General features: G+C 38.6%; 1 pseudogene; it reads left to right on the forward strand.

Moving 5' to 3' along the window:
* Positions 1 to 18,788: 18,788 nt before the first annotated feature.
* On the forward strand, positions 18,789 to 19,457 carry LOC110588390 (annotated as a pseudogene).
* The last annotated feature ends 8,392 nt before the right edge of the window (positions 19,458 to 27,849 follow it).

Here is a 27,849-nt window from a genome sequence, read left to right on the forward strand (position 1 = left end):
TAGTGACACTTACCACCCAATAACTTTACCTAGTGAATATAGCCAATGAATGCACAGTAAATAATCCATAATGTGAAAAAAGAGAAGTGTGTTTTTCTAATTGACTTAGCACAGCCTTGTCTGACACAGTGATGATTTACACTTCTGCCAACCCAGTCTTCTATCTTTTAGAGAAACTACAGTAAAAGTTTCAAAAACCTTTTGCACATTGCACCCTGGCAAAAACCAGTTCACACAGCAAACGTTCGTTGACTCATTATCTGGAGCTTCCATAGGTAGTCCGTGCCACTCCTACCACCAACTTCTCCGCTGCCATTTTCCTTTAGTTACTTTGCCTTCTTTCTCCCTGACTTACATTACAGATTTCATTATATATTAAATACCGAGGAATTTTGATCTGCAACGTCCCCCAGATTTGGTGTTCCCCAGCCATCATCACCCTGGTACAAGGTTTCCTCATTTATAATATATTCTGAAAGCAATCCCTTAACAACTCTTCTTATCTCCAATCTTTATGCAGCAAACCTGGCTTCACATGGCTCTGTTATTGGTTTACTTGTGCCTGAAGAATATATAGAACCTAACTTCGTGTATCATCAAACTCTATTAGTAAGTATTAAGTATTACCACTCTAGTATCTTTCCATGTCTAATATTCCCAAGTTATTTGAAATTCTGCTACAGTGGGGGCCATTGGTCATTCAATGACATCTCAGAAAGATGCAGCCAGCAAGGGCACATAGCACAGGGACACCCAGGAAAGACCTTAGAATGCAAGGACCTCTGCCCAGATGGACATTTAGGTCTCCATCTGGATATCAACATGAAAACTGCTCTCTTTTTACAGAATGGAGGGGGTCAGAACAGGTTCTAAACTTTTCCCTGCACAGATATTTGAGACTTCAAGAGAAGAAAAAGAAAAGGGCTGCAGCAGTCTTTATAAGTAGAAAGATGGATTCCTGTGTGTCTCGATGTGTACTCCTCTGGAGCAAAACCTGAGGCAAGGACTTGGCTGCAGGTATTTACTTGAGGAATCTGAGGAAGTAGGGCTGAGGGGGGGCAGGTGGGGAGAGCGACACAGGAAAGGAGGAACAGCCAGGGCAAGGGTGTGTTAACAAGGTGCTGCTGTGGGCAGCGGGGTTGTTTCCATAAGTCCTCAAAGAAACATATGGAATACTTCCAGCATTATCCATGTGAGGACAGGAGGCTGGGCATATGTCTGTTGGCTCCCTGTCTGCCCTGAAGACATCAACTCCCCTGAACTTCCTGCCCTGCTTGCCCACAAGAACTGATCCATTTCTCTTAGCTTGGAGAAAGCTCTGAGGCAGAGAAACAGGGCATCCTGTCTAACTTGTTATAATATCAAACATGTTAAAATATACCCATATCCTACCTGAAATGTAACTGTGTGCCTTAAGATGTGAAAAGATTTTTGTAATTTTGCTTTTGAAATTCCTATCAATTTTGACATTGCAATTTATTTTTAAAGTGATTTTGTCTCTTTTTAAGTCTTAAATATTTTCTAAGGTTTTAAACATTTTAGCCAAATGGATAAAACAGCCCTCACACCCCCTCAAAAACTGTTCAGTAGAAACAAGAAGCTACAAAGACTCCACACCCTACCCTTTAAATAATTGCAGATAGGTACTGAGAATTCAAATTCCCTGAAATTGATATTACAAGTTCTAACACCAGGCAGCAAGCATTCTCAGCGCAAACAGACATGGAACCAGAACAGCGCAGGGAAAAGAAGAAAATAATGAGAAAAACAGAATAACAAAAGCAGAATAGAACAGAGAGCAGACCAGGAGAGATTTTTATCAATTTTGCCTGGAAAAGACTCAACAATTCCCTTGTAAAATGAAATTATTAATGAATGTCAGAGCCATAGAAGATTGATGCAATCATCATAATCCACTTAGCAGTTTCATTAACTGTTCAAAATTCTGATTCCAACATGTAGGTTCATATTTTCCAGTTAATCTTTGGGTTTTCTTTTTAAAACCCAAGTCAAGAGCCTTCCTAAGCATTGATAAAGAAAACTGACAATTGTAAAGTTGTATTTCCCAAAGTGAGTGAACAAGGCCAGCTACCTTCTACAAAATGCTGCCTTAGCAAGGCTTTTCTTACCTGCTTCTATCTCTTAATATACTCAGAGTGAGGACCTGTCCTAACTGTCTGTCCTCCATTCTCCAGTTCACAGGCATCCGTAACGGTGGCTCAGACTCTCCACCATCACCAGCAGAGCTTGAGAGAATCATTCAACCCCTGAAGTCAATCCATCAGTCCCCAGGGGTACACAAGTAGAATCCTATGACACAGAGTTGCCCATGTGAAAGGAGCTCAGTTGCAAAGACATGTCCACAACTTAGAAATCTGTCCTTGAGATTTTGATTAAAGTTCGTATTTGAAACCACTTTCTATTTCATCTGTGTTGGACCCTTAATCATTATGGAGATAGCCTTTTATTTAAAACAAAAGTCTGTTAGAACAGAAAATCATTTTTAAACATCACTATACATACAAACTTTAAAGATACAAAAGTACATTCGCTCACCAATCTGTTGAAATTAGGCCAAGTTTCTTCTTGTTTTCACACCAATAACACCTAGTCTACTATGTCAAGCTTCATTTTCTTAAAATAGTAGTAACAACTTAAAAGATGGAGGTGAAGCAATCTGCAAATCTCTTTTCATTACTATTTTGCTCCCAAATCTGTTGCAGCTCACTCACAGATACCTTTTTGACAGCAGTTGAGGACCAGGAGACATCAGAACCCTAAAATTTTGCCTAGGCCCTGTTCTCTTTTATTTCTGCCAGTTCAATACCACCTACTTTCTCCAAATCCAGTTTAAAACTCACTTCCTCAAGTGTTTCCATAGATCTGTCCCTTACCATTTCCTCCTTGCTCCCTTTTGCTCTGAATTTCACCACCCTGTTGCTTTCTCTATGCTCTTACTTGATAAGTGTATGTTTTGTTTTGTAGACATCGGGTTTTGCAGGATAGCGAGGGACATAAACCACCAGGCAGCATTTTTCAAGCTGTTGGTCATGATGCCCATTGTGAGGGATGATATCAATTTCATGGAGCCAACCAAAATGATTTTAATGAAATTAAATAAAATAAGAAATGTCAGAGTGCAAAACTGGTAGTAAGTATATGAGTTATTTCATGGAAATTTTTATTTTTTTTATTTTTTGTATTGAAATATAACTGACATAGAATATTACATTAGTTTCAAGTATATAACATAACGATCCAATGTCTGTATATATTGCAAAGTTATCACTACAGTAAGTTCAGTTAATATCCATTACCACACATAGTTTTGTTTCTTGTAATGAGAATTTTTAAGATCTATTCTCTTAGAAACTTTTAAATATACAATGCAGTATTATTAACTATAGTCTTTTATAGAACTTTTAAAATTTTTATATGTGTATGTATGATTGTGTGAACTTGATCACAACATACAAAGTAATTTCTTCCTTCAAATTACAGTTAGACAAGTTTAAAAGCCATTGATGTAAGCCAGTGATGCTCCAATAGTTATTAGCCAGGAAATGCCTGTTGGTAGCCTTAAAGAAAAATCATTGCTCTATATAAAAATTTAATCCCTTCATCAGCACTGTCTATAAAATATTAATATATCCAAAAATATTTATCAGCACTTATTTGTGCTAGCCACTGTGGATACAATAGAGAAAAATAGTTCCTTTCTTAAAGGAGTTTACAGAGTAGTGGAGAAAACAGGTAAAGCAGAAATTTTAGTTCAGTATAATAGGACATAAAATCAGAAATCATGAGAGCACAAAGGAAGTGTTCCTGTCTTCCAGGAACTGATTTTTTTTTTAAAGATTTTATTTATTTATTTGAGAGAGAGACTGAGAAAGAGAGAGCATGAGAGGGGGGAGGGTTGGGAGGGTCAGAGGGAGAAGCAGGGAGCCCAATGCGGGACTCGATCCAGGGACTCCAGGATCATGACCTGAGCCGAAGGCAGTCGCTTAACCAACTGAGCCACCCAGGCACCCCAGGAACTGATTTTTAACTGCCCTAAATCTTTAGAAAAACCTGATCTGTAAAAGAGTCAACTGTTTAGCCAAGAACCTTCAGAGCTATTTAACCAATATTCTGTGTGATCAACATCATGTCAGGCTACACAATGGAAACTCATTTGGACTAATTAGACTTCCAATAAGTCCTCTAATTCTATTTTTTTTTCTTTTTCTTTTGCCAAAAAATTGTATTTAAAGTGTAAACTTCATGTTTTCATGTATTTATACATTGTAGAATAATTATCACAATTAAACTAACGTATCTATTACCTCACATCGTTACCATTTTCTTTCTTCCTTTTTTGTGTGTGGTAAGAACACATAGCATCTACCCTCTTAGCAAATTTCAAATATACAATATGGTATTGTTAACCATAGTCATATTGCTATATATTAAGTCTCAGAACTTTCTCATCTTTATAACTGAAACTTTGTACCCTTTGATCAACTTCTCCCCATTTTTCCCTCCCTCCAGCCCTGAAAACTACCATTCTACTCTCAGCTTCTATGAGTTTGACGATTTTAGATTCCACATGTGAGATCACGCAGTATTTATCTGGTTTATTTTACTTAGCATAATGTCCTCCAGGTTCATCCAAGCTGTCACAAGTGGCAGGACTTCATTGTTTTTAAGGCTGACTAATATTCTATTATATATTCTTTATCCACTCAACCATTGACAGACAGGCTGTTTCCACGTCTTGGCTACTGTTAATAATGCTGCAGTGAATGTGGGAGTACAGATCTCTCTCCAAGGTCCTGATTTCATTTCCTTCAGGTGTATACCTAGAAGTGGTATTGTTGGATTATATGGTAGGTCTATTTTCAATTTTTTGAAAAACCTTTTTTCCATAATAGGTGAACCAATTTACATTCCTACCAATGATGTACCGTTGTTCTTTTCTGCCATAGTCTCGCCAATACTTGTAATTTCTTGGTTTTTGGATAAAAGCCATTCTAACAGTATAAAGTGATATCTCATTGTGGTTTTAATTTACATTTCCCTGATGATAAGCGACATTGAGCACTTTTTCTTGTACTTGTTGGTCATGTGTATGTATTCTTTGGAAAAAATGTCTATTCAGGTCCTTTGCACTTTTTTCAATCAGTTTATTTGTTTTGTTTTGTGTTGTGTTTTTGTTTTGCTACTGAGCTTTAGGAGTTCCTTATTTAATTTGGATAATAACCTCTTATCAGATATATGGTTTGCAAATATTTTCTCTCATTCTATAGGTTGCCTTTTCACTCTGTTGATGTTGGTTGTTTTCTTTGCTGTGCAGAAGCTTATTAGTTTGATGCAATCCCATTTGTTTATTTTTTTTATTTTATTATGTTATGTTAGTCACCATACAATACATCATTAATTTTTGATGTAATGATCCACGATTCATTGTTCTTGTATAACACCCAGTGTCCCGTGCAGTATGTGCCCTCCTTAATATCCATCACTGGTCTAACCCATCCACCTACCCCTCTCCCCTCTAAAACCCTCAATTTGTTTCCTGGAGTCCATAGTCTCTCATGGTTCATCTCCCCCTCTGATATTCCCTCCCTTCATTTTTCCCCTCCTTCTCCTAATGTCCTCCATGCTATTCCTTATGTTCCACAAATAAGTGAAACCATATGATAATTGATTTTCTCTGCTTGACTTATTTCACTTAGCATAATCTCCTCCAGTCCCATCCATGTTGATGTCAAAGTTAGGTACTCATCTTTTCTGATGACTGATTAATATTCCATCATATATATGGACCACATCTTCTTTATCTTTTCATCTGTTGAAGGGCATCTTGGCTCTTTCCACAGTTTGGCTATTTCGGACATTGCTTTTATGAACATTGGGGTGCATATGACCCTTCTTTTCACTACATCTGTGTCTTTAGGGTAAATACCCAGGAGTGCAATTACTGGGTCATAGGGTAGGTCTATTTTTAAATTTTGAGGCACCTCCACTCTGTTTTCCAAAGTGGCTCTACCAACTTGCATTCCCACCAACAGTGTAAGAGGGTTCCCCTTTCTCCACAACCTCTCCAACATTTGTTGTTTCTTGCCTTGTCAATTTTTGCCATTGTAACTAGTGTAAGGTGGTATCTTAATGTGGTTTTGATTTGAATTTCCCTGATGGCTAATGATGATGAACATTTTTTCATGTGTTTGTTAGCCATTTGTATGTCTTCTTTGGAGAAGTGTCTGTTCATGTCTTCTGCCCATTTTTTGACTTGATTATTTGTTTTTTGGGTGTTGAGTTTGAGAAGTTCTTTACAGATCTTGGATACCAACCCTTTATCTGTAGTGTCATTTGCAAATATCTTCTCCCATTCTGCGGATTGCCTCTTTGTTTTGTTGACTGTTTCCTTTGCTGTGCAGAAGCTTTTTATCTTGATGAAGTCCCAAAAGTTCATTTTTGCTTTTGTTTCACTCACCTTTGGAGATGTATCTTAAAAGAAGTTCCTGTGGCCGATGTCAAAGAGGATACTGCCTATGTTCTCCTCTAGGATTTTGATGGATTCCTGTCTCACATTGATGTCTTTCAACCATTTTGAGTTTATCTTTGTGTATGGTGTTAGATAATGGTCAAGTTTCATTCTTCTGTATAAACTTCCCTTCTTCCAATTTTCCCACCACCATTTATTGAAGAGACTGTCTTTTTTCCATTGCATATTTTTTCCTGCTTTGTTGAAGATTAGTTGACCATAGAGTTGAGGGTCCATGTCTGGGCTCTCTATTCTGTTCCATTGGTCTATATGTCTGTTTTGGTGCCAGTACCATGCTGTCTTGGTGATCACTGCTTTGTAATATAGCTTGAAATCGGGCAACGTGATGCCAGCAGCTTTGTTTTTCTTTTTCAAGATTTTGTTGGTGATTCAGGGTCTTTTCTGATTCCATACAAATTTTAGGATTGTTTGTTCCAGCACTTTGAAAAATGTCATTGGAATTTTGATCGGGATGGCATAGAAGGTATAGATTGCTCTGGGCAGCACAGACATTTTAACAATGTTTATTCTTCCAATCCATGAGCATGGGATATTTTTCCATCTTTTTGTGTCTTCTTCAATTTCTTTCATGAGTGTTCTGTAGTTCCTAGAGTATAGATCTTTTACCTCTTTGGTTAGGTTTATTCCAAGGTATCTTACGGTTTTTTGGTGCTATTGTAAATAGAATCATTTCTCTCGTTTCTCTTTATACAGTTGCATTGTTAGTGTATAAGAAAGCAACTGATTTCTGTGCATTGATTTTTGTATCCTGCCACATTACTGAATTGCTGGATGAGTTCTAGGAATTTGGGAGTGGAGTCTTTTGGATTTTCCACATAAAGTATGTCTTCTGCAAAGAGAGGGAGTTTGACTTCTTCTTTGCCAATTTGGATACATTTTATTTCTTTTTGTTGTCTGATTGCTGTTGCTAGGACTTCTAGTACCATGTTGAACAATAGTGGCAAGAGTGGGCATCCTTGTCGTGTTCCTGATCTTAAGGGAAAGGCTCTCAACTTTTCCCCATTGAGGATGATATTCACTGCGGGTTTTTCATAGATGATTTTATGAACTTGAGGAATATTCCCTCTGTCCCTACACTCTGAAGAGTTTTAATCAGAAAAGGATGTTGTATTTTGTCAAATGCTTTTTCTGCATCAATTGAGAGGACCATATGGTTCTTCTCTCTCCTCTTATTAATGTGTTCTATTACACCGATTGATTTCCGAATGTTGAACCACCCTTGCATCCCGGGGATAAATCCCAACTTGGTCGCGGTGGATGATCCTTTTAATACATTGTTGGAGCCTATTACCTAGGATTTTGTTGAGAATTTTGGAACCCATATTCATCAGGGATATCAGTCTGAAGTTCTCCTTTTTGATGGGGTCTTTGCCTGGTTTGGGGATTAAGGTAATGCTGGCCTCATAGAATGAGTCTGGAAGCTTTCCTTCTGTTTCTATTTTTTGAAACTGCTTCAGGAGAATAGATTAATAGAGAAAGAAGAAATTATTTCTTCTTTGACTGTTTGGTAGAATTCCCCAGGGAATCCATCAGGTCCTGGACTCTTGTTTTTTGGGAGGTTTTTGATCACTGCTTCAGTCTCGTTACTGGTTATTGGCCTATTCAGGTTGTCAATTTCTTCCTGTTTCAGTCTTGGGAGTTTATAGGTTTCCAGGAAGGCATCCATTTCTTCCAGGTTGCTCAATTTATTGACATATAGCTGTTGATACTAATTTCTAATAATTGTTTCTATTTCCTTGCTGTTAGTTGTGATCTCTCCCCTTTCATTCATAATTTTATTAATTTGGGTCCTTTCTCTTTTCTTTTGGGTGAGTCTGCCCAATGGTTTATCGATCTTATTAATTCTTTCAGAGAACCAGCTTCTAGCTTTGTTGATCTGATCTACTGTGTTTCTGGTTTCTAATTCATTGATCTCTGCTCTACTCTTAATTTTTTCTCTTCTAATGAATGGCTTAGGCATCGTTTCGGGCTTTTTCTCTAGTTCTTTTTTTTTTTTTTTAAGATTTTATTTATTTATTCATGAGAGATAGAGAGAGAGAGAGAGAGGCAGAGGCAGAGGGAGAAGCAGGCTCCCCGCGGAGCAGGGAGCCTGATGCGGGACTCGATCCCAGGACCCTGGGATCATGACCTGAGCTGAAGGCAGACGCTTAACCAACTGAGCCACCCAGGCATCCCTCTCTAGTTCTTTAAGGTGTAGAGTTACTTGGTGAATTCAGGATTTTTCTTTTTTTTTGAGTGAGTCTTGGTTGGCTATGTATTTCCCCCTTAGGACCGCCTTTGCAGAATCCCATATGTTTTGGACAGATGTATTTTCATTCTTAGTGGTTTCCATGAATTGTTTAAGTTCTCCTTTGATTTCCTGGTTGACCCAAACATTCTTGAGCAGAGTGGTCTTTAGCTTCCAAGTGTTTGAATTTCTTCCAAATTTTTTCTTGTGATTGAGTTCCAGATCTATCTTCTTACATCTCAGGCTGACTTCGTGGGTGTTCAGAGTGGTCTGATCAATATCCAGCTCAATTCTGGGGACCAGTAGGAGTAGGGTCCCCTACTCCTCTGCCATCTTTCCCTGAAGCCCCATTTGGGTTTTTTTGTTTTTTTGTTTTTATTTTTTTGAGAGAGAGAAAGCATGAGCAGGGGTGGGGGGGACAGGAAACAGAGGGAGTGGGAGAAGCAGACTCCCCTCTGAGCAGGGAGCCCAATGCAGGGCTTGATCTCAGGACCCTGGGATCATGACCAGAGCTGAAGGGGACACTTAACCGACTGAACCACCCAGGCACCCCTCATTTGTTTATTTATAATTTATTTCCCGTGTATTTGTTGTCATATTCAAAAACTCATTGCCCAGACCAAAGCCAAGAAGCTGATTTTCTCCAGGGGGAGATAAACAAGAAGTGATAAATATAATAAACAAAGAAATTATACCACACATCAAAGATAACACTGAAAAGGAAAAGGAAAGCTAAGTAAGAGTGACCAGGAAGGCAGGAAGCAGAGCATGTGTAACTTTAAACATGGCCAAAGTAATCCTCATTGAGATAGAGACATTTGAGAAAAGACTTAAAAAAGGTGAGAGAATTTTTTCATTTTCCAAAAAATGCAATTATCTCAAAAAAGAAAAAAGATGATATAAGATAAATAATTTAGGGAAAGTATAAATTTCCTTTTTGAGAGTAGGGTTCACTGACATTTTATTCCACCCTATGGGAAATATATTTAAGAAAAGAGAAAATAAATATAACACTGATACTGATTACTCAAGATAATTTTGATTGAAAAAAATCTCTATGGATCTCTTTTTATCTTTAAATGTTTGAGCAGATGGATAAGGATCAATTTTCAGAGTCTCAGACAAGTGAGACCCCTGAAATACACAAAATATAGAAAGAGGTTTTACAGTTGTGTGGTTGAAATCTGAACTTTTCTGTTTTTTCTTATATAAATGAAAATGTTATTGATCCTGATGGCTCAACCCAAGCCCCAGTGTCTGAGAAGATACGTTGTTTATAAAAACATTTTAACGTGTTAAGTCTTTGTATAGATGCTGCTATGTTCTTATTGAAATGTGGTTTTACTAAATTTTCAGGATGTTCTGGGATTAGTAAATTTTTGAGAGCATGAACCATAACTTTTAATGTTTGATATTATATACTCTATAGTTCTTTGACATAATGGGGTTTCAAAAAATATGTGTTGATGGATATTTACAAATATAGGGAGAGGCAAATGTGCACGTGTTGTTTGCTTTCTTGTTTCATTTAGGAAGTTGTAGATGCAGTCAGGTAGATTTAGATAAATTTCAACATTGCCATAGTCTTTATATTGAACGAAAATCGCCCTGTAAATTTGATCTGTTGACCTAATTCTGCCTTTTATTGTGAATAAAAGCAATCAATGTGACTATTTTATCTTCTATTAACAGTTGTCTGTGTTCTAAAAGGTTTTACCTATGTTATAACATTTCAACACCACATCTCATAATGATTCCTATTTACAAATGGGGAAGTTGAGCATTGAAAAGGAAATAATTTTGCCAGGATCTGAAAACTCCAGTATGTCACAGGCAAACGCTGGTGCCTGTGCTCCTCACTCTATGGTGGGCCTGCTCTTGCTGATTAAACCCAATCAACGGTTCAAACTGTGACCCTCCTGGCCCCATGGTTCTCTAATCTCTTCCCTTCATAGCTCTTCCACCCTCCATTTCTCACACACTTTGGTTCCCTAATCTTTCACCACTGTGGTTGTTTTCTCTTCAATACCTGGCACTCTGTCCATGTCTGTTGACTCCAATGCCCACTGTCAGGGATTGTGGATTATGTACACTGAACGTATTGAAAATAAAGTCAAGGAGTGAACATATTTATGAGTTAGGCCTCCAATCTTCAAGTGTTTAGTTTCAGAATTCTTCTTACTGGGTAGTGACATAAAAGTTTTCTGGAAGGTTCCCATCCCCACTGTCTGCTTTTCATCTCCAGCTTTCTCCTTGATGACAGAATCACCTGAAAAAGCCGAGCGACAGCCTGGATCATGTCCCATGCATCTGCCAGCGCCACTCAAACTCATCAGTGCTTCAGACTCTAGGTAAACCTGTGGAAATTTATATATATATATATATAAATGAGTGTGTGTGTATATAAATGCAAAAATAACATTAGAATTCAGCCTTTGAAATCCCTTTTCTTTCTTTATTTTACTACCTAATGCAACAGGAGTGGCATCTTTTGTGCTTCCTCTGGCAACTGAAGAACCACTTTCCCATTTCCTGAGTGGAATTTGGGAATATGGCTACAAGTACCATGTGTGGTTTCCGCAGGACGCCGTGTACCAGTTAATCATTACCTGCTTGAAAGCACATTAGCACAATGGGGACAAGGCATTCTTTCTGCCTTTCTCATCTTTATTCAATGTGTCAAGTGTACTAAATCCAAGGAGTAATTTCAAATGAAGCTAATATAAGGGGGACTGGGGAACATGCAATGAACAAAAATCCTTTTCAAATAAATTATAACTTCCTCTTAAATAATTGTTATTGTCTTGGTCTGGTACATTTCATCCCTCTAATTCTGTCTTAAAATTAAAATAAAGTTTTTTTGTTCGTGTAAAGTCCTGGACAGAACTTTTGCAATATATACACATATCAAATCATTACCTCATACACCTGAAAATTAATATAATGTTATGTCAATATAAAAAAAAAGTCCCAGACAGAACACTGCAATGATTTAAATACTGCAATGTTTCATTTTATCCTATAAGCCTTTCCATTTGAATAGTTCTTTAGAGATTATAATATGAAGTACTTTTAGATACACCTTATAGACTCTGAGAGCTGGAAGAGCACCTTAAAAATTACTTAAATCAACCTCATAATCTCCTTTGATTCTAACAACAATCCTATATACTTTTTATATAACTATAATTTCCATGTTATAGTTAAGAATGAGAGCACCGATATGTTCACACACTTTGTAAACAGAGCTGCAAAGCAGGAGAATTAGAACTAACACCAGGCTTCAGGATCCCGGTCTGGTGCTTCTAAAATACCATGTTATCACTCCGATAATTAGTGCCAGCTAAAAAAGTTGTTATTTACCCCAGAATTTTCTAAAAAAGCCCAGAATTTTCTAGAAAACTTTATCCCTCTAAGTGGTCACCATGGTGAGTATCATTATTCTTTCTTAAAACATTACACTGTTAAATCCCCACAGAATGTATTGTTTTCGTACAACCCCCAGTGCCCCAGTGAATCATGGATCACTGCATCAAAACTGGTGATGTATTGTGTGGTGACTAATATAACATAATAAAATAAAATTTAAAAAAATAAAATAAAATAATAAATCCCCACAGAAAATAAGTTTGTGTTCTCCTTCAAAGAAAGGCCTTATTCTATAATAGCAAATGATTATATGACAAGAAGGTGTGATGAAAAATGTTGAGACTGAGAACTAAAATTTTTATTTTAGTGTTAAACACATTCAGATTAAGGCAAAGGGAGTCAAAAACTACATATTCCCAGTTATAAAGTAAATGTCACAGGGATGTAATGTACAACATGGTGACTATAGTTAATGATACTGTACCACATCATGAACGTTGCTAAGGGAGTACATTTTAAAAGTCCTCATCACAAGAAAAAAAAATGTGTAACTATGTATGGTGACAAATGTTGACTAGACTTACTGTGGTGAGCATTTTGCAATACGTAGAGATACCGAATGATTACATCATATACCTGAAACTAGTATAATGTTGCATGTCAATTATACCTCAATAAAAATTTTAAAAATAATAATAACATAAGTCTTAAAAATACTTTTTTAAGATTTTATTTATTTATTTTTTGAGAAAGAGAGAGAGAGCGCACACAGGAGTGCAAGTGAGGGGAGGGGCAGAGGGAGAAGGAAAGAATCTCAGTCTCTGCATTTGAGGGCAGAACCCAATGCAGGGCTTCATCTCATGACCCTGAGATCATGTCCTGAGCTGAAATCAAGAGTCAGATGCTTAAAGGACTGAGCCACCCAGGCATCCCTAAAAAAAGACTTGTTTGGAATTATGATATCAAACTAATGACTTTTCAAGTCTACACTGTGTTGAGAACCTACCATGTGTTTCACTGAATATTACGCAGCAAGAAAACAGTCTGATTAGGAGGAGGGGACCTTGTGTAGTCAAAGCAGCTGACTGAGATGGAATGCTTGGTGTCCAGGGGCCTAGAGATCCAGGTGTGAGTCCCAGTTCAGTGACTTACTGCCTGATGTTCACCTCTCTGTGCCTCAGTTTCCTCATCTGTAAATTGGCAATAATACCCACTTCACACAGTGTCTGACATCCTCTCCTTTTGCCCCAGTTCATTTTCTGTACTTCTGCGTTATTTTCTGCTGACCTCTATGAACTGTATCACCCAGGCTTCTCTGCCTATGTTCTGTCTGGTCCCAGATAATGGGAGGCAGTTAGGAGACTGGAAGAAAGAAGTGAGAGTTTGGGGATGTTATTTCTCCTATTCCCTCCCTTTACAGGGACCTTCTCTGACTACAGCTCAGGTTCAACAGCCTCTCATAACGTCTCCAGCTCTGAACTGGCCAGTAATCAGCCATTATCAGAGGGCTGATAATAACTTTCTGTGGTGCTAGTTCTCGGATCCTCCAGCATTTATTTCTTGTTGGCTCCCTTTATCCTGCCCACACTGCAGGATTAAAAAAAAAAAAAAAAAAAGCCCCTAAAAATCCTAGCAAAATGTGCTATCTGTTTCCTGCCAGGACTCATGTTGATTAAACTGCTCAGTAAATACTGGGTATTGTTATCATGAGTCTTAAACTTCTCAACCCTTCCATAGACATTATACATTTGGAAAACCTGGTCATAAATCAAGGGCAGAGAAGTCATGGAAGGTTCGTATAGAAAACAGGCACTGAAGATATAAAGACTATCTAGCTGCAATGTCTGTCACCCCATTGATTGCAAGGGCAGATTTGGCGAATCTAGGTGGCTCGGCTGGTGTCCCCATCCTCATTTCTCTATGTTATGCTTGTGAAGGTACATGCTTGGGGAAAGAAGACAACCATCCTGATAGAGGAGGATTTTCTTTGATCAAGGGTAGACAAGTAACTGTGACACTTGTAGAACTTCCATACAAACTCTCACAAAACAGGCATTGAGCTGGGCCCGCTGATTATACTTTTTTTGGAAGGCATGTAAGTGTGTGTGTGTGTGTGTGTGTGTGTATTTTAAACCACAGGAAGCCGTATGGAAACCAGCAAACTAGTAAAGTAGGTAGACAAAGGTGGTTTCTCTTTCATGTACTTCCTCTCCATCATCCACTCCATCCACCATCCACAACTCCCCACTTGAGAATGCAACTAGGCATTCCCATGGAGGACATTTCAAGGCAGGGAAGCAATAGAATAGAGAAATGTTACTGAGCATGACATTTGCAGAGTAGTAAAAGAGTAGAGGATTTCATTACAGTTAGAGAATTCTGTCCCTCTTGCTAGACATTCTGTCTATTTCAGTGTCGGGTGGGCAGTCCTCATGTCTCTCACTGACATGGTGTCTGCCTCTCAGTGCTTCCTCTCCCCGTTCCTTGACCTCTTTTCTCCTTGTTGCTGAATCTTGTCTGGGGGAGGAATATAAGTAGCTGCACCGAGTACTACATGGAGCAACCACCATTTTGGGCAGGCAAGTGACTTACCCAGAGTCATAGAATACAAAGCTATCACACAAAATCATGTACATCTACTTTGTTTTTTTACATGATAAGCTTTCTTATACTTAAAAAAGGTGTATTAAGGGGCTGCTATGCATCAGGCACTGTACTAGGTTCTGAGGATACAAAGACCATAAGGACTAGGGGGCTGCTCTTAAAGGCCTCAGAGTTTAGTGACAGAATGAGCTAGTCAGACCACAAAGTTGACCCAGATGCAAAAATTGGCAAAACTGTCACAAGGATGAGGTTTAGGGTAGTTTTTACCTTGAAACCACTTGATCAGTAAACGTGCAGTGCAAGAGCCATGTGCTATCAAGGACACATGTGAGAGGCTGTGGCTCCCCAAAGCCTCCCATGTTTCTCAGGGAGATGCCTCTGACATTTGGTTGTCAGAGAGAAACCTCCAGGCCAGGGGCAAAGCACTCACCGGCTAGCTGACCGCACTGGTTTTTGTCTATGTTTGGTCCTCAGCCCCAACCCTCTCCCCTTTTAGATTCTGCTCTGTGATGTGGGGCTTGAGTTTGCCAGCTACATCTCTCAGACTCCCCTGACAGGTGGTTTTATTGGAGGGCAGGATTGGGAAGAAGAAACTCACTTCCTGTGTTCCAGTTCCTGTTAGCTTCACTTCAGCAACAAAAGCCAGACCCTAGCTTCTTTTCACATCCTCAGCATCCGGCAACCGAGGGCCCTCCTTGGAAGTCCGAGTACCTTCTGTGCAGTGCTGTCCAACTTCCTAGTTTCTGTTAACTCTGTTTGCCCAGGTACAGGGGGTGTAACCACTTTTTTGTCATTGTAATTCCTAGGTTAGCTCAATCCTAGGAGTGGTAGCCTCTTCCTAGTGTTTTGTTGTTGTTGTTGTTGTTGTTGTTGTTGTTTTCCTCTTTCAGCCTTTCAACATCTATGTAATCCATTCTCTGTCTGGTATCCCCTGCATTTGGAATACCTAAGATGTTCTATGTTTTCTGACTGGACTCTGAGAAGCACAGTGGCCTTTATGCCACCAGAGTGAAGGGGGAACCAGTCATCATTCAAGTGTGTACCTACTCCCGTGGGAGACCACTCTTGCCATGCCAGCCAGAGATCTCTGCATTTCATTTCTTGTTTTGTCTTTGGGCCCACATCAAATCTCATCATGGCCCAATATAGGGAGATTGACATATAAAAGATAATTACAGTGTGGCAAATGTAATTATGAGTGTGTTCCTAGAGCCAAAAGTGTGAAAAAAAAAGAGGTGATTAATGAGGCTGAATGTGGAGGAGCCATATGTTTCAGAATCACCTGAGAATCTTGATAAAATGACAGACTCTTAGGTCTTAATCTAGCTCTATCACATCAGGATCTGGGGGACTGGTAATGAATGTCTGTATTTTAGCAAGCTCCAAGAAGTGTTTATTATGCACATAAAAGCTTGAGAACCATTAGACTAGATAAGATGGAGGTATAAGATAAAGTAAACCTTTTATGCAACATGACGGAGTTTGAGCTTTATAATATGGGTGATGGAAAAATCACCATTGTATGTATCAGTCTGGCAGGGATGAGATGGGGACAGCAAAACCAGTAAAGTAATTTTCACATTGGGCCAGGGAAAAAATGATGAGGACACCTACAAAGACATATACAAAGGAGACATATTTGAAATAATGAGGGTGGTAAAATCAGCTCGGCTTGATGCAGAGTTGAGGGAGAAATATGGGTCAGAGATTCTGCCAGGATTTATCTTGAAAGAATGATGATACCTGTTTTCAGTTTAAGATATATTGACTATGAGATGCCTATGGGATTTCCAGGTGTAGGTGACCAGCAGGTAGCTGAGTTTCAAACTGGAGCATTGTGAAGACCCAGGTGTCTTCCAGAACTGGGTGATTAGCCGGTGATATGGACTTAATTGTGTCCTCCCAAAATTCATATGTTGAAGCCCTAACCCCCAATGTGACTGTATTCAGAGACAGGACCTACAGGGAATTAATTAAGGTTATATGAGGTCATAAGGGTAGGTCCCTGATAAAACTGGATTAGTGTCCTTATAAGAAGAGATACCAGAATGTTTCCTCTCTCTTTCTAATGCAAGGACACCAAGAAGTTGGCCATCAGCTAGCCAGGGAGAGAGCTTTCAACAGGAGCTGAATTGGCCAGCACTTTGATCTTGGACTTCCCAGCCTCCAGAACTGTGAGAAAATAAATTTCTGTTTGTTAAGCCATCCAGTTTATGGTATTTTATTATGGCAGTCAGAGCTGACTAACACAGCCCACTTCTCACTCCAGCTGTATACCCCTGGGACACCTCATCTTTATGCTATATGCCACCTATTCCTAGGTAGCTAAGGATAAGTGTACCTAAAGGCAGAGGTAGCATACAGTTTCAGCTGAGAGGCGGGAGTGGTAGTCAGGGAGCTATGAGTTGAAAAGTAAATGAAAATTTCGAAAGTATAGAATAAAGTTTTAAGAACTGTGAAACAGAAAGAAAAGAGACCAAGCAGTAGGTAGGTAGAGAGAGGGTCAAGAGAGCTCACTAAAAATGCGAGAACTCAAGGGACACCTGGGTGGCTCAGTTGGTTAGGCAGCTGACTCTTGATTTCAGCTCAGGTTATGATCTCAGGGACCTGGGATCGAACCCCTAGTCAGGCTCTGCACTCAACAGGGAGCCTGATTGAGGATTCTCTCTCTCCCTCTCCCTCTGCCCCTCCCCTTGTTCGCTCTCTCTCCCTCTCTCAAATAAATAAATCTCTTTTAAAAAAAGTTATCAAGAAGGATACTTATCAGAGTATTACTGATAATACCAAAAATATCAGGAGCCAACTAGATACCTAGTAAGAATATTACTTAAATAAATAATAGTATACTCACACCGTGGAATATCATACAGTCACTAAAAATGGTGTTATAAAAGTAGATAAAAAATGTTCACAGGGTCCCTGGGTGGCTCAGTCGGTTGGGCGACTGCCTTCGGCTCAGGTCATGATCCCGGAATCCTGGGATCGAGTCCCACATCAGGCTCCTGGCTCAGCGGGGAGCCTGCTTCTCCCTCTGACCCTCTTCCCTCTCATGTTTTCTCTCTCTCTCATTCTCTCTCTCTCAAATAAATAAATAAAATATTTTTTAAAAAAGAAATTAAAGGCTAAACTAAGAACCCTTGGAGGAGTAGAAGGATTAACAACTATCCACTACAATCTGGATACTGACTCTGGGTAGTAAGTACTTGAAGAGTAAACCCATGACATTCTTCTGCTATGGAAAAAAAAAAAAATATGTGGATCATTCTCTCAGGACCTCAACTAGTAAATAATAAAATAATATATGATAATGTGATGTAATTTAAAAATATAATAAAAATGAAGCTAATTACTTCCAGACTCTGCTCTGATCCTATGTGCGAATATAGAAAATGGCAGAGATAAAACAGTGATGCATTGATAACACTGACTCCTCCCAGTCACTTACAGGAGATCTTGAAGTGTGGAAAGAAAATACCCGCAAAATCAAATGTCCTGTTACTATTTTAGATAACCAAGAAGTCCAAAGTGGACTCCTGATTATTACCCTAGTGTTCCTAAAATATCGGGGCATATTACGACACAAATGTCTAGCTAAATCTGCAAAGGGCAATTCCATCTCCTGGGAAGACTGTCACTCCTAGTCCAGAAAGCCTGGATTTATACCAGAGGGACAAATTCAATTGAGGGATTAAACCAAAGTTCATTAAAGCCTATTGAATTAAATGTGGATAACATGTCCTTATTAAAAGAAGAGTCCTTCTCTGATATCTTTGCAGGATTTATTTGAAAAGAGCATGTAGAGGGCGCTTGGGTGGCTCAGTCCGTTAAGTGTCTTCCTTTGGCTCAGGTCATGATCCCAGGATCCTGGGATTGAGTCCCACATCAGGCTCCTAACTCAGCCAGGAGCCTGCTTCTCCCTCTGCCTGCCGCTCCCCCTGCTTGTGTGCACTCGGTCTCTCTCTCTCTCTCCTCCTCCTCTCTGACAAAGTAATAAAAGTCTTTAAAAGCCCGCCACCAGCCGAGTGAGGAGGCGAGGCAATGAGCGTGGCGGGCGCCGGGGAGGGCTGTCGCAGCCGGGCGCTGGTGTCCCGCCTCGCCTCCTTCAGTGCGACCCACCGACTCCACAGCAAATCTCTGAGTAATGAAGAAAACTTAAAACTGTTTGGGAGGGCGCCTGGGTGGCTCAGTTGGTTAAGCGACTGCCTTCGGCTCAGGTCATGATCCTGGAGTCCCAGGATCGAGTCCCACATCGGGCTCCCTGCTCGGCAGGGAGTCTGCTTCTCCCTCAGACCCTCCCCCCTCTCATGTGCTCTCTTTCTCATTCTCTCTCTCAAATAAATAAATAAAATCTTTAAAAAAATAAAAAAATAAAAAATAAATAAAACTGTTTGGGAAATGCAACAATCTAAATGGCCATAGGCACAATTCTAAAGTTGTGGTGACGGTGCATAGAGAGATTGATCCTGTCACAGGAATGGTTATGAATTTGACTGACCTCAAAGAGTATATGGAGGAGGCAATTATGAATCCCCTTGATCATAGAATTTGCATCTGGATGTGCCATACTTTGCAGATGTTGTAAGCACGACAGAAAATGTAGCTGTATATATCTGGGGAAACCTCCAGAAATTTCTTCCTCTGGGAGTTCTTTATAAAGTAATAGTGTATGAAACTGATAATAATATTGTTGTCTATAAAGGAGAATAGCTTTTAAGGGTTAATACTGTAGAAAGACTAATTTCTTTCCATATTTTAAAAAGGTCTTTATCCCCTAGGACTATTAAGAAGTCCTCACATACTTGTTATGCCTCCACATTGTGTTCCGGAGTGCCCAATTGATTGAAATCGTTGTGTGTAAGACCAGTTGTGAATTCAAATCTATCTTAAAACCAAACTTGTAAAACATCCTGAGTATCATTTAGAGAGTCTTTTATTTATAGATTAAAAATAATTTCATTTTCAGTAAAATGTTGTGGTGTGGAATTTAAAAGTAAAATAAATCAATTTTTGTTTTTCCGTTATCTCAAAAAAAAATCTTAAAAAAAAGAAAGAACAGAGCATGTAGAGATGAACACTAAGAAGCAAGTCATTGACCTCTTTGGTATACAGCAGCATTGAGGTTAGTGATTGTGATGAGGTCACTAATGTGAGAGTTAGCTTGTATTTCTACATAAAGAGAAGGGAAAATATATCAGAAAATAAACCCCAAAGAGACACTGCAAAAATACATTCCCCAAGATATTTGATCTATTAACAAAGGAACAGACCCATAAAAACTATCCTAGAGGCAGTCTGGAGAATCTCAGTAGAATTTCAGCAAATTCTGTGTATGAAACCACATACGAAGTTATAAAAAATATTCATGCCTCAGATATTGTGATTTAATTGGAATGGAATACAGCCTGCACATTAGGATTTTTTAAAAGCTGACAATTCTAATGTGCAACAAAGTTTCAGCATCATTGAAAATCACTATATCATTCAAGGTTTTTTTTTCTTCTATTCAACCAATATAGCGCTTATCAACATATTCTAGAATTTTACTTTCCTTTAAAGCAAAAATTTTAAATTACTTAATGAAATATAGTGGAGTAGGAAGGTAGAGGTCAAAGACGTGGGGCCCCAGCTCTGACGGGGTATTTATATACGCTTTTCTGGGCCTGGGCTTCATCAGGTGTAGTACAAAAAGAAAAAGATCAGATTTACTGACCAACAAGTACATTCTCCCTACACTGTGGAGTATTCTCTCATTTCATCCATTGCCAATATGGTGACTATTTACCCCATTGATATATATAAGAAGACTGGAACTCAGAATATTGAAATTGTCTAAGGCCACTTACCTACTAAGTATGAAAATAAGGGTTTGAACAGCTAGGCTTATTCCACTAACACATGAATGCTTTCCAGAGTCCCTGAGAGTCTTAAAATTCTCTAGGAATACCAGCTACAAATAGGATCAAAACTACCATTTCCTCAAGGACTGTTTTATACTGGAATAAAGGATTGAAATCAGTTGGCACATTTTATTCTTTCTCAAAAAGAAGTCACGTGATAGACACTATCAAAAAAATAATAATCCTTCCACCTAATGAAATTTAACATCTCTTTATACCCAGGGGCTTAACAAATGCATGAGACCCAACTACAGAATGTGACTCAAGCAAGAAAAGCCACCAAACAAATAACAAAACCCACAGTGAAGGGAATTAGAGGTAGAAACCTTGGGAAGATGCTCAAGATAAACATTTAGTGATAGCCACTAATATGCAGCATGTATCTACCATGAGAATTTTGTAATTTTTTTCTGAAAAATTGACACAACATTAGTTAATATAAGAGAGAAACCCATTATATTAGAAGAATGAGTAGAAAATAGGAGACCATGGGAATTATTTGCACAATATAATAAACAGTTGTAATATTGCCATTAGACATATTGGATAGATCATTGCTCTGAAAGGAAATACAAACTAAAATATTTGATCTAAGCCCTGAGTATAAAAGATTTTTAACAAAGCAAAGTAAAAATTGGATTTTTTTTTCAATGTTGAAGTTCATTTTAAGTATCTCTCATCATTGGATATTTGTGCCTAATAATAAATAGTCAATACCCTTGCAAATATTCTAGGAAAAGTCTGAAACTTGAAGAGAAAGGAGAAAAATAAAGGTACATAGGGCAATAATTGTCACATAAATGCATGATTTCTTTTATGTCTAATCTGTCTCTCAGAAACTACTCAAACCTCTCCATAGCAATTCATGATCTGTTCATTCACATGACAAAAATTTATGGAGTGCTTAAAAAGCAATTCTTCTAAGCACTGTTTAAGTACAAAAAACCCCACCATTGTCTGACCCTATGCTCATGCAGCTCTCAGTGTGGTGGGAAAGAATATTAATCACCTGGCAGGTGAGCACATAATTAATTATGCACTGGGTTGCGTTGAAAGTCCTGGAATGCATGTAACAAAGGGTCCTCATATAATTGGTTGGGTCAAGAAAAACTAACTAAAGAAATAATAAGAGATATCTTTGAAGAGAAAATTAGGTTTACGTATACAATCAGGAGGGAAGAAAATTCCTGACAGAGGTAACCAGCAAATGCAAAGGCCCTGAGGCAGAAGGGAGCATGGTATGTTCTGAGAAGAAAGAGGTCCCAGTGACTAAGTACAGGGAGCTAGGGTGAGGGTAGAAGAGGAGATTTAAAAAGATAAGCAGGGGCCAGATCAGATGGGGACTTTGGGATCAAGCACTGAGACTTTTAAAAGTTTTCTGCGTGATTCTAAAGTACAGCAAGGTTTTAGAACCAGTAAGAAGCAACACAATTTTTTTTCAACAATTTGCATTTACCAACTTAATCTATAACTTTATTTTTATAAATAACAAAAACACAAATCACATATCAATTAAATTTAATGGAATAATTGTTCACTGGAACTTGAAATCTAAAGCCTGGGCCCCCAGGCGCGAAGGAATTGGTGGTAGGAGCAGACCGATCTCAGATCTGCATTTTGTAAAAAATCACTGGCTTCAGTGTGGGAAATGACTTGGAAGCACAGAGGGTGTGAAAACCTGGTTAGGAATTGACAAGAGTAGTCCAAGAAGGAGAAGATTGTATATGCTTTCTCTGCACCTTGGCTTTCTTATCTGTAAAACACAAGGGGCTGGACTGGATAACCACTTTCAGCTTAACACCATTAGACACAAAAGGAGACATTTTTGTTGGAGAAAGATGCATTACAGTCCAGTGTATATCCCCAAAACAGTGAGATGAAAGCTTACGGTGCTTAAAAGGTGCTTAAAAAGATTTCTTACTATTCCCACCAGCGTCAAACATGCTACCATAGTTAACCCATTGTTTTAAATGCCTAGACCTTATATCTTCCTCCAGCTACTGACACTTTTCCTCTGCTCCCCATTATAGCAAAACTGTTTGCAATAGAACCTTTACCAGAATTACAGGCTGACAGGACCATATGAACTCAGGAGTTTGTGAAAATAATTATGCTTGGCTAGAAAAGAAAATGCTTTTATTTTTTTCTAGTTTAAAGATTTCACAAAGGTAAAATGGAAGTTTTAAGACTATTTGGGATTTGGGGCGCCTAGGTGGCTCAGTCCGTTAAGTGGCTGCCTTCGGCTCGGGTCATGATCCTAGGGTCCTGGGATTGAGCCCCACATCCGGCTCCCTGCTCAGGGGAGAGCCTGCTTCTCCCTCTCCATCTGCCTGCCACTCTGCCTGCTTGTGCTCTCTCTCTCTCTCTCTGTTAAATAAATAAATAAAATCTTAAAAAAAAAAAAAAGACTATTTGGGATTCTAGACTTTTTCTGCTATCCAAAATTATACACATAGATGTTTTTACTCACAATAGATTCCTTATTTATCTTTCTTCTTCCTTCTTTATGCAATATCCATAAAAGGATTTTTCAGATAAGTGGACAAAAGAGATAGGTTGCATAAATGAATGAACAGAGGATTATTTGTAGACTTTTTCTCTTGGAGTGTCTCTTCCTGATGAAAATTTAGCTTTGATTTTTTATTTTTTAATTTAAATTCAATTAGCCAACATATAGTATATCATTATAGCTTTGATTTTTTTTTTAAGGATTTTATTACTCCATGGCCCGATCAGCAGATGATGAATGTATAATTACTGCCACAAGGGATGGCTCAGGACATAGCTCTAATATCCATTCAGTTTTAGCAACTATTGTGCAGGGACTATCCTCGGCTCTGAGGACAAAGAAGTGAAGACAGATTAAGTCTGACTTCATGGAGCTTACATCCTAATGAGGCAGACAGACAAAAATAAATAAACACAGAATTATATTCAATAATGTCAAGTAGAAATAAGAGCTCTGGAAAAAAGTAAAATCCTAGGTGGTTTGGGGGTTAACCCTACTCCCTTCTGTATAACATTCATTTTAAAAGTCATTTCAGAGGCTGGAGAGCTCTGTCAGTTCTGTGACAGCCAGGGAATCCCCCTAAGGAAAAGGCACAGAAGGATGGGAAGGAGGGAATCAAGAAGATGAGGAAGATAGAGAGCAATCATCATGGAATACTACTTTAGACAGGGAGGTCAGGCCTGATGGGGTGAGAGGACAAGCATGTGAGTAACTGGGAAGAGGATTCAAGGCACCAACAATAGCAGATACAAGGGTTTTGAGATGAGTACACGTTTGCACTTTCTTTTTTTTTTTTTACTTTATATAATCATGTTATGTTAGTCATCATACAATACATCATTAGTTTTTGATGTAGTGATCCATGATTCATTGTTTTCATATAATACCCAGTGCTCCATTCAGTACTTGCCCTCCTTAATACCCATCACCGGGCTAACCCACCCCCCCACATGCCCCTCCCCTCTAAAACCCTCAGTTTGTTTCTCAGAGTCCATAACCTCTCATGGTTCTTCTCTCCCTCCTATTTCCCCCCTTTCATTTGTCCCTTCCTTCTCCTAATGTCTTCCATGCTATTCCTTATGTTCCACAAATAAATGAAACCATATGATAATTGACTTTCTCTGCTTGACTTATTTCACTTAGCATAATCTCCTCCAGTCCCATCCATGTTGATGTAAAAGTTGGGTATTCATCCTTTCTGATGGCTGAATAATATTCTATTGTATATATGGACCACATCTTCTTTATCCATTCATCTGTTGAGGGCCATCTTGGCTCTTTCCACAGTTTGGCTATTGTGGACAATGCTGCTATGAACATTGGGGTGCATATGACCCTTCTTTTCACTACATCTGTGTCTTTAGGGTAAATACCCAGGAGTGCAATTACTGGGTCATAGGGTAGGTCTATTTTTAAATTTTGAGGCACCTCCACTCTGTTTTCCAAAGTGGCTCTACCAACTTGCATTCCCACCAACAGTGTAAGAGGGTTCCCCTTTCTCCACAACCTCTCCAACATTTGTTGTTTCTTGCCTTGTCAATTTTTGCCATTCTAACTAGTGTAAGGTGGTATCTTAATGTGGTTTTGATTTGAATTTCCCTGATGGCTAATGATGATGAACATTTTTTCATGTGTTTGTTAGCCATTTGTATGTCTTCTTTGGAGAAGTGTCTGTTCATGTCTTCTGCCCATTTTTTGACTTGATTATTTGTTTTTTGGGTGTTGAGTTTGAGAAGTTCTTTACAGATCTTGGATACCAACCCTTTATCTGTAGTGTCATTTGCAAATATCTTCTCCCATTCTGCGGATTGCCTCTTTGTTTTGTTGACTGTTTCCTTTGCTGTGCAGAAGCTTTTTATCTTGATGAAGTCCCAAAAGTTCATTTTTGCTTTTGTTTCACTCACCTTTGGAGATGTATCTTAAAAGAAGTTCCTGTGGCCGATGTCAAAGAGGATACTGCCTATGTTCTCCTCTAGGATTTTGATGGATTCCTGTCTCACATTGATGTCTTTCAACCATTTTGAGTTTATCTTTGTGTATGGTGTTAGATAATGGTCAAGTTTCATTCTTCTGTATAAACTTCCCTTCTTCCAATTTTCCCACCACCATTTATTGAAGAGACTGTCTTTTTTCCATTGCATATTTTTTCCTGCTTTGTTGAAGATTAGTTGACCATAGAGTTGAGGGTCCATGTCTGGGCTCTCTATTCTGTTCCATTGGTCTATATGTCTGTTTTGGTGCCAGTACCATGCTGTCTTGGTGATCACTGCTTTGTAATATAGCTTGAAATCAGGCAACATGATGCCCCCAGCTTTGTTTTTCTTTTTCAAGATTTTGTTGGTGATTCAGGGTCTTTTCTGATTCCATACAAATTTTAGGATTGTTTGTTCCAGCACTTTGAAAAATGTCATTGGAATTTTGATCGGGATGGCATAGAAGGTATAGATTGCTCTGGGTAGCATAGACATTTTAACATTGTTTATTCTTCCGATCCATGAGCATGGAATGTTTTTCCATCTTTTTGTGTCTTCTTCAATTTCTTTCATGAGTGTTCTGTAGTTCCTAGATTATAGGCGGTCCTAAGGGAGAAATATATAGCCATCCAAGCCTCACTCAAAAAATTAGAAAAATCCTGAATTAACCAATTAACTTTACACCTTAAAGACCTAGGGAAAAAGCCACAAACAATGCCTAAGCCATGCATTAGAAGAGAAATAATTAAGATTAAAGCAGAGATCAATGAATTAGAAACCAGAAACACAGTAGATCAGATCAACAAAGCTAGAAGCTGGTTCTTTGAAAGAATTAATAAGATTGATAAACCACTGGCCAGACTTATCCAAAAGAAAAGAGAAAGGACCCAAATTAATAAAATTATGAATGAAAGGGGAGAGATCACAACTAACAGCAAGGAAATAGAAACAATTATTAGAAATTAGTATCAACAGCTATATGCCAATAAATTGAGCAACCTGGAAGAAATGGATACCTTCCTGGAAACCTATAAACTCCCAAGACTGAAACAGGAAGAAATTGACAACCTGAATAGGCCAATAACCAGTAACGAGACTGAAGCAATGATCAAAAACCTCCCAAAAAACAAGAGTCCGGGACCTGATGGATTCCCTGGGGAATTCTACCAAACAGTCAAAGAAGAAATAATACCTATTCTCCTGAAGCTGTTTCAAAAAATAGAAACAGAAGGAAAGCTTCCAGACTCATTCTATGAGGCCAGCATTACCTTAATCCCCAAACCAGGCAAAGACCCCATCAAAAAGGAGAACTTCAGATCACTATCCCTGATGAATATGGATTCCAAAATCTTCAACAAAATCCTAGCTAATAGGATCCAACAATACATTAAAAGGATCATCCACCACAACCAAGTTGGGATTTATCCCCGGGATGCAAGGGTGGTTCAACATTCGCAAATCAATCATTGTGATAGAACACATTAATAAGAGGAGAGGGAAGAACCATATGGTCCTCTCAATTGATGCAGAAAAAGCATTTGACAAAATACAGCACCCTTTCCTGATTAAAACTCTTCAGAGTATAGGGATAGAGGGAACATTCCTCAAGTTCATAAAATCCACCTATGAAAAACCCACAGCAAATATCATCTTCAATGGGGAAAAGCTGAGAGCCTTTCCCTTAAGATCAGGAACAGACAAGGATGCCCACTCTTGCCACTATTTTTCAACATGGTACTAGAAGTCCTAGCAACAGCAATCAGACAACAAAAAGAAATAAAAGTATTCAAATTGGCAAAGAAGAAGTCAAACTCTCTCTTCGCAGATGACATGATACTTTATGTGGAAAATACAAAAGACTCCAACCCCAAATTCCTAGAACTCATACAGCAATACAAATTCAATGCACAGAAATCAGTTGCTTTCTTATACATTAACAATGCAACTGTAGAAAGAGAAATGAGAGAAATGATTCCATTTACAATAGCACCAAAAACCATAAGATACCTCAGATTAAACGTTTGCACTTTCAAGGAATAGCAAGGAGCCCCACAGGGATAGAGAATGCGAGACATCCGAGTAGCCAGCAGGGATCAGGCTATGTAAGGATATGCCCAAAGCAAAAAATTTTCATTTTACTTCAGAAGATCGAAAAGAAGATGAACAGAGTCAGCATTTCATTGTCTTTAGAATCACAATGACTGCTGTTTGCAAAATAGCCTTTAGAGAGAAACAAGAGGGGAAACAAGGAAACCAGTAAGGGTATTATAATCTCCAGGCAAGAGAGGATGGTGGTGCAGACTCTTCTCATGGCAATGTATGCATCACTTCATGCAGGACATGTGGAAGTAAAACCAAAGTTTTGTCTGGATGTTGAGTGTGACAGAAATAGGGGGTCCAAGAATAACTACGATATTTATGGAATGAAAGTCTTATCATGGTCAGGGATGGGGATTCGGGGGAAGGTACAGGTAGATAGATGTATTGGATGGTTAATTTTATGCGTCAATTTGGCTAGACCATGATATCCAGATACTTGATAAAACACTAGCCTGTATGTCACAGTGAAGGTGTTTTTTAGATGAAGTTGACATTTAAATCAGTAGACTTTGAGTAAAGCAGATAACTAAGATGATAGATGGATAGATAGATGATAGATTAGATAGATAGATAGATAGATAGATAGATAGATAGATAGATAGATAGATAGATAGATAGAT

This window comes from Neomonachus schauinslandi, chromosome 2 (genome assembly GCF_002201575.2).
Source record: "Neomonachus schauinslandi chromosome 2, ASM220157v2, whole genome shotgun sequence".
NCBI lineage: Eukaryota > Metazoa > Chordata > Mammalia > Carnivora > Phocidae > Neomonachus > Neomonachus schauinslandi.